Source organism: Phalacrocorax carbo, chromosome 2, assembly GCF_963921805.1.
Source record: "Phalacrocorax carbo chromosome 2, bPhaCar2.1, whole genome shotgun sequence".
In the NCBI taxonomy this organism is placed as follows: Eukaryota; Metazoa; Chordata; class Aves; order Suliformes; family Phalacrocoracidae; genus Phalacrocorax; species Phalacrocorax carbo.
Window position 1 is genome coordinate 93,590,771 of NC_087514.1, and position 7,710 is coordinate 93,598,480.

Here is a 7,710-nt window from a genome sequence, read left to right on the forward strand (position 1 = left end):
AGAACATCTAACTGCATTTACAGTACAAAATATATCCATCTTCCTTTGCAGCTATTAATGAATCACCATTTAGATGCCTAAAACTTGCACATTAAATTCTAATCACATCCTGCTTCCCTCATTAACCTGAGGCACTCTACGGGTGAAAAACCTATTCTTCTAGGAGGCAGAGCAGTGCCCAATACCCCCTGATCAGGCTAAACCCCTGAATCTGTATCTGCAGCCTTAGAGCCACCCAAAGCAGTAATTCCATCTTTTCTATTTATCATGTCCATGCAACTGCTCTGCAACTCTCTCCTGACCCATTGAGCTATTATGTATTTCTCTGCCCTGTTGCTTGCTTCATAAAAGTCCTGTCTGGCACTGTGACCCTATGGAAAGTAATGTCTGTTTTCCACGTAAACACTTCAGACAGCTTAAGCCAAAGCCCAGTAAGTTCATTATATATTGCTATAGTACCTCTTACTATATATACTCCTTGACTGGCATTCTTGCTCCTGTTCTGCTAACATCTGCTTACACCCATTAGCAGCCAGCTGCTTCTTCCCTCAGTCATGTATCCAATCACCAATCCGCCACAGCTGGCTTGCCTCCTTCATCATTTCTCAGGTTGTTAAACATAAAGGAGACAAATTTAATCACAAGTCTTCCTACAGCCTAGAAACTGCAGTTCTGCGTGCTTCAGTACAGACTGGTTAAATATCCCTGTTTTCTCCTCGACTTGAGGAGTGGGACTCCCAGCCCCCTTAACCTGTTCACAACCAAACCCCAGGATGTTATGACGTTTTCCCATCTGCATTTCAGTAGTAATTAAGTTGAAAGAAGATCAAAAGTGTTCTTTCTGCAAAGTGTATTTCTTGCACATTCAACACCCCCCGCAGTGACTGTGCAGACCCCATAGTGATGTCCCACCTGTCAACCACCTGACTTTTATAGACTCTCTGCCAGGGGAGACCTCCACTCTTCCTCCTGCAATGATCATATTTACCACCTGGAGTCCCTGAGGATATAGCCAATATGGGTTCAATTTTATGACTACTACAATGCCAGCTTGCTTGCCCAAATTGGATATTTACTCATTCTACAGAGATATGACACCAATAAGCTATTTCAAGTGAACTGGTCATTGGTAAAGGCTTTATCCATGGAGGCTGAAATCAGTAAAGGAACACAAGAAAATCTCCCAGTAACTGATCATTGGTCTCAAAGCCTGTAGACTGATTATTTCTGGAAGTTACACATCAACACATTTCATAATTTTATTTTAAAACCCAGAGCATCGTTAATTCCTCATAAGTATCAATGTCACATCTGTGTTCTCTAGCAGTTGAGCCATCAAGCAGCTATAGTCTCCAGACCAAGTTAATTATGCTATTAACTCACATGTTGTACAAAGAATATATTCCCAAGCATGCAATCACTTTACACATCTCTGGGAAGTGCTCCTCTATAACAGGAAAGTTCATGATCATATCAGGAAATGCTTGCAAAGATGAGGTTTATCATAATAAGTGAAACAGAGGAACTCACTGTGAGTGAAGCAGAGTGGCAACGGCAACAGCTCCCATCAGACAAAGTGCACACCAGGTCAGAGAGCAGCCCAAGAAATCCCCATAACTCAAGAAGAGGACTAAGAGCAGCCACTCTTGTAGCCCATCTCAGGAAAAGAGTAAAGGCCCTGGGCTGAGCTCAAGCAGAGCCCCTGGTGAGAGTGTGTGTGTGGACTCCCAGGTGAGGGTGGTCAGGGCAGTTAAAGCCTGTTAGTACCATCACACCTGCCTGTTAGTACCTGTTAGCCTGTTAGTACCATCAACCTGTTAGTGCCATCACACCTGCAGCCATGTGCATTTTTAGTGCTAAAATAGGAAAAGGAAGCATGCAGTGTAAGATGCATTGGGGACTAATTGAAACAGAAGTTGAATGGCCAAACCCTTTACATCAGCTGTGTGGTGCTTTAAAGGGACAATCACAATAAATTTCGTCACTGCAAAATGTCTGTTTCTAAGAAGTTCAGCACACTCATTTTATACAAGGGCTCCTGATCAGGCACAGACATCACCTCCTTTCAACAAAACCAACCAGGACTCATACCGTTCCTTGCAGGATAAAGGGTGATGAACAGCATGATTCAGCTCCCAGGCACTGCCAGTACAAGAGCATGCAAACCCACCCTCACTCTGACAAAGATGACTTATTGCAGGTTCAAGACTGAAACTATTCCTAGAGACCTCCTCTGTTTGCACTACAACCCTTCCCTTCTTTCTGCATCCCTCTCCTTCCAAGCCATCCCTGCACCTCCTGACCTTCCACCCCCCATACACCCACTGCTTGCTTTTATATCTGAAGGTCATTTCAAGACGGCTGAATGCAGCATGTGGTATCACTGGGCTCAACCACTGAAGCCAGCTCCTATGAGACAAGAGGAAACTTGGCAAAATTCAGGAAATTTCTGTTTTGAAAAGAGCTGTTCATTCAGAAGTCATGGATTCTGTTCAACTTAATTTTGATAGCTACAAGGGAAAATAATGGACAATGGTTGTTTTGCTTGTGGTGATGCTGGTGGGTTTTTTCATTTACAGAGTTGGCTTCTGGTACATGTAATTATTTCTATCTCCAGCCTGCCCAGTACAAGGTGATACAGCTAGACAAAAGGTCATGATTACTTGCAGATGGTTTCCAAACTAAACTATAATGCTAAAAAAACCTAACTTACTAATGGAAATTACTAAAGCTGCTTGGAGCCCCCCAGAATGCTGGAGGCATTTTAAGGTTACGACACAGAGCTTTGAAGAGAAGTCCAGTGTTTCTGAGGAGTTGAGAGCCTCCCCTGAGATGCCAGGGGAGCAAAAGGGGGCTCAGCAGCTCACAGACCTTATAAACACAAGTATTGATTTTTTCCAGTTGTGTCAGAAATAGCTGTACCAGAGGGACATGCAAGGCCTTACATTGAGCTCCAACATATGGTTGAAAAGATTTTAGACAAGAAGAATCTACTTTTTTGAAGTCCACTTGAAAAAACACACACACAGAGATGATGCTGGGATGCTTTTAATTAAGATTCAGTGTTCACATTTGGGTTTTCTTGTTGCCAGTATATCAGCCATCATTTCTACCTGAAAGTTTCTGAAAATTGTTTAGCAGAATTTGACGACTAGGAGATGAGTGTCAAAGGCATCTCCATAGCCCAGACAGGGGCTGGGCTCTAATCCAGTCCTTTCTGGCAGTAGCAGGCCCTCATACAGCTGAGAGCTGACCTGGAACCAGCCAGCTCTTCAGTTCAGACATGCAGGTAGCCTCACCAGGCAGCAGAAAATGGATTTTACTACTATGCAGAGTTTGAAAAGGCATCTTTAGAGAATAAGGAGCTTCTCTCTAAATACTTACCTGAGCAGGTTCCCTTAATAGCAGCCTTTCAAGTGAAGATCAACAACCTAATTCTCTGTAGTAGCCCCCATCCTATGGTGCAAGGCATCTGCCTGCTGGATGTCCTGCTAGGACAAAAACTAAGCACTGCAAAATCCTGTCTCAGCCACCTCTTGGTGTCCCATCTTCCCTTCTGTGATATGAAAGTTCAAGCTATTCTTTCTCTCACCAGAGCATGGTGGAGTTATATACATTAATTGTAAGAAACACAGACATGTTAACAGGGGTTGGGAAACCCCAAGTAAGTCTAAATTAATACAATTCAATTATTAAATGCATTCAAACAATTTCCACATCTTTACTGCTGTGGACTTTTAGGTGAATGTAAACTCTCCATTTATTAAATCTAGATATATTGTGTATAATATTACCTTGGAACTTTTCCCTTACCAAAATCCCCCAATGTTTGTATTACTAACAATGTTAATTATAACAAGAATAGGTTTAGACCAAGAAGAAATTACCTGACAATACTGAAAATGGGAATGCTCTGTGTGCTATAAAACTTGGGAACTGCACTTCAGGGTGTGAATATTTCCATAAGAAAGCAATTACATTGGTGAAAGCTGACCAGTAAAATAGCCTGAATCATTTGTGTATGTGTGCGTAGGGGAGTTCAGAGATAGCTGACTGGACTGAACATTTTTATAGGAAGCAACTGGAAAACATTCATATATTTTTTAAAAAAAAGATTGATGCTGAGCTATAGAGTATTGTTGCTATAAAATATGGCCTTGGAATCCAGGGTTGAGCTTTTTAGAAGTATGCACTGTTACAAAAAAATAACAAAAAGACTGGTGGACAAGACGTAGTGTATGTAGTGTATGCGATACCCTTTCTCTTTCCTATCTCTCCTAAGATTTGGCAACTTTATAATGCCAGCATATTTCATTACTTGAAAAATAAAACCAAAATTTTTTATCACTATTCCTCCCAAGAGACACATACCTCCTATTCCTTCACTAGGCACCAGCATACCTCAACTTTATTCTGCTTTTGCATGTAATAGCAAGGACTGGTACACACGATCCCCACGCAGTATGCCAAAGGGAGAAGCCAAAGTTGCAGGGAAAATAAAGACCAGCTTTTTAACAATGTGGCTTACATAGGAATTGGTTTTGAATTGTGGAGAGGGGTTTGGGGATAAAATCCTTGTGCTACTCACTTCTGTTAGAATCATAAGATGAAAACGAATGAATAATGCTGAAAATTACATGTTCATTGTTTCATTTCTGAAGAAATGCACCACCAAGATGGATGGCAGCACTCTGCATCCCCCATGATATTTTTCACAAGGTTCTGCAGACCTGGGCATGGGGGATTTTGCCAGCTACAGTGGGTTCATGGGGAGAGGTCTTCTGTATAAATCTAAGGGAAGGAATTGTATTTCAGCTACATTTTTCTTAAGTGATAAGAGACTGGGGTTTGTTTGGTTGTGTTTTTTTTTTTTTTTTAATTCAATAATGCAGCAATAACTGAATTCTACACCATGCTTCACACCCCCAGAATATCAGGGTGCCTGTTTAACTGTGGCGAAAATACATGTACTTTCAAAATATGCAGGACAAAAATCCTGAGCATCCAGCATCCAGGCCCTGAGGGCACCCGCAGGCCTGGCTGTCCCTGCCTGCCCCTGGGCTTCCCCCACCCACCCACAGCCCAGGACCCCATGTCAGCCTCTGCCCCAGTGACACCACAGCAGGCCCATATCCCAGCCTGTCCTTGATCCCTCCCCAGGGCAGTGCCTGATGTCTGGGGCTGCCCCAGTGCCCCCAGCGCCCTTCCCCTGGCTGCCAGCCCCTGCCCTGCCGGCCTCATGGGGACCATCCCCACCACCTGCCCTTGTGTGGCACCCTGACATTCAGCTTCTGGCATTCCAGAAACTGAAAATACAGGAAAGAAAAGGAAGAAAACCCACCATGACCAAATAATGAAAGGGAAAACCAGTTACCACAGCATATGTTAAGCACTTAAGCAAAGGACCACAAGGAAACTTTGATTCCTGATTTATAAATTGCATTCCTGGCAGCAGCTGCAGTGAGCCTTTCCATGCAAATCTCGCCAGGCTAGGCACGAGGTCCTCCCTCAGGCACCAAGCCTGGCATTACTCCAGGCCCTGCGTGCCCTTCCCTGAAGCCAGGATGCTTGGGCACCAGCGAAGGCTGCTCACAAGGCAGCTGTGGCCACCGCCATGGCCCCAGCAGAGCAAGTGAGGGGAAGCCCTGCACACCCAGCCTGCTTGTTGAGACATTTTTTTTCTGGTTAACGTGATGGTCACTGTGCAGCAACACTGGGACTGTGCTTCACCAACAGCCTTTGCCCTTGTGTTTATGCCCTCAGTACATCAAGAGGACTGTTTATATAAAACCAAATAAATGGGCAGAGCACCCCCATACAGACACATGTGCATGAACTGCTTACCACCATGGCTACAAGTCACGTATAAACCCACGCTCTTACTCCTTTTCAGCAGGACTGGCTGATGGAAATGGCCACTTCCCCACCAGCTACCATGCAACAAGAGAGGGGAGAGCCAGCCTGTACTCCAGGGCCAGGGATCGGTTTGTGCCCGGGGATCGGTTTGTGTCCCCGCCACCTCAGCCGAGCAGCAAGCTGGGGGTTCTTGGCCCATCAGGCAGCTGAGATCTCTGCAGGCACACACTCCTTCCAACAGAGGAGATCCAGAAAGGAGTGCCAGCAGCCCACTGACAACCAACCACAGACAAAAATTAAGGAAGATCCCCAAAGCAGAGAACTATCAGGATGAATCCCTGTTTTTCACGACTTTTTTTTTTTTAATCCCCCCAGCAGAGAAGCAGCTGCAATAAGATAGGAATGCTTTTTTCGCAGTCACCAAGATAAAGAAGAGGAAGTAGCTAAGATATGTTTTTAGGCATTTGCTTTGTTGAAAAATAAATTTTCTTCTGTGAGGGGCTCTGTTGTGACACAAACCCTCTGACTTAAAAATTCCCCAAAAGGGCTCTGTGGAAGGAAAGAATGCATGCAACCCTCCCACACGCAACAGACATTTGCAAGGCTGTTTTAGAAGAGAGTCACACCAAGGGAAGAAACACATTTCATCCACAGACTGAGAACTTAGGGTTCCACTTTGCCATCTTTTATTTGCTTCTGAGGACTTGATGCTTCAGCTGAGGCAGGTACCACAGGCCCAGGTCTCCTCTCATGCCTGTGTAATGCTGAGGGCATTACCCGACGCCAAAAAGAGTGGCCCAAGCCCTGCGCAAAGGGCTGGCAGAACACAGCAGGAGGTGGATGTCTGCTCTGCAGTGGCCTTGTGCCCTCTGGCATTGTGGGTGAACCGCATGCCAGTCCAGCCCCACAGAGTAATTCAGTAAAACGTGAGTTAAAGAACCGCTGGCCCAGAATGGGAGAAAATACCAGGGCATGGCAGGGGTGAACATTTCAGCTGGAGCCTTCCTTTTCTCAGTAGAGTGATTTGGGCTCTCTGCTCCCAAAAAAATTCTTGAAGAGGGCCAGGTCCGCTCTCTCATCACTAACGCATAAGCTTAGGACTATTTTATCTTTAATGAGTAATAAGGTTACATCTTAGCACACTATTCACAGCTCACATGTATTTGTAGTTGTGCATACATTTTTACCTCACAGCAGTTAGCCCTTTATCACATTATATTGATTGAAGAATATCTTTACCCTTCAGAGCTGGCTTAAACAACCACATTTTTAACCATAAGCTTCACACCAAGGCCTTATTCTGCCTTGATGGTAAAACATTCTCGCCTGACGGCAGATTCCTCATAACTACCTCTGTTTAAACTGCTACAATACAGGCCTATCCTCTGGATCCAACATCCCTTCCACACCTAAATTATTCAGAATGACTATATTAACCCATGTGCTGTCGTAAGCAATACTCTCTTTATAACATTGCCACAACATGCTACCAAACAGAATGGAAATAGAAGCACAGCTGGAGAAGTTGAGCATTCTGCTACCTCAAAAGACAAAATCTAATGGAATCATAACTGGACAATGAGCTTGGACTCTCTTCTTGCAGGATATTACTAGTCTATAAGTAGATCTCATTGAAATAAAAAAGAAAAAAAAAAAAAGAAAATTCTCTGTGTTACTTTTCAATCATGTGTTCAAACTAAGGTGGTTTTTTTTTTGATCATCAGTAAGGTATCTGTGCATATGTATCAACTGTATGCATAATTTGTACTCTGAACCTCTCCCAGTTGTAGACGTGATCCACATGAGAAAGTTGCAGTGATTTAACCAAAGAAGGGGTTTTAAATTGACTCTGTG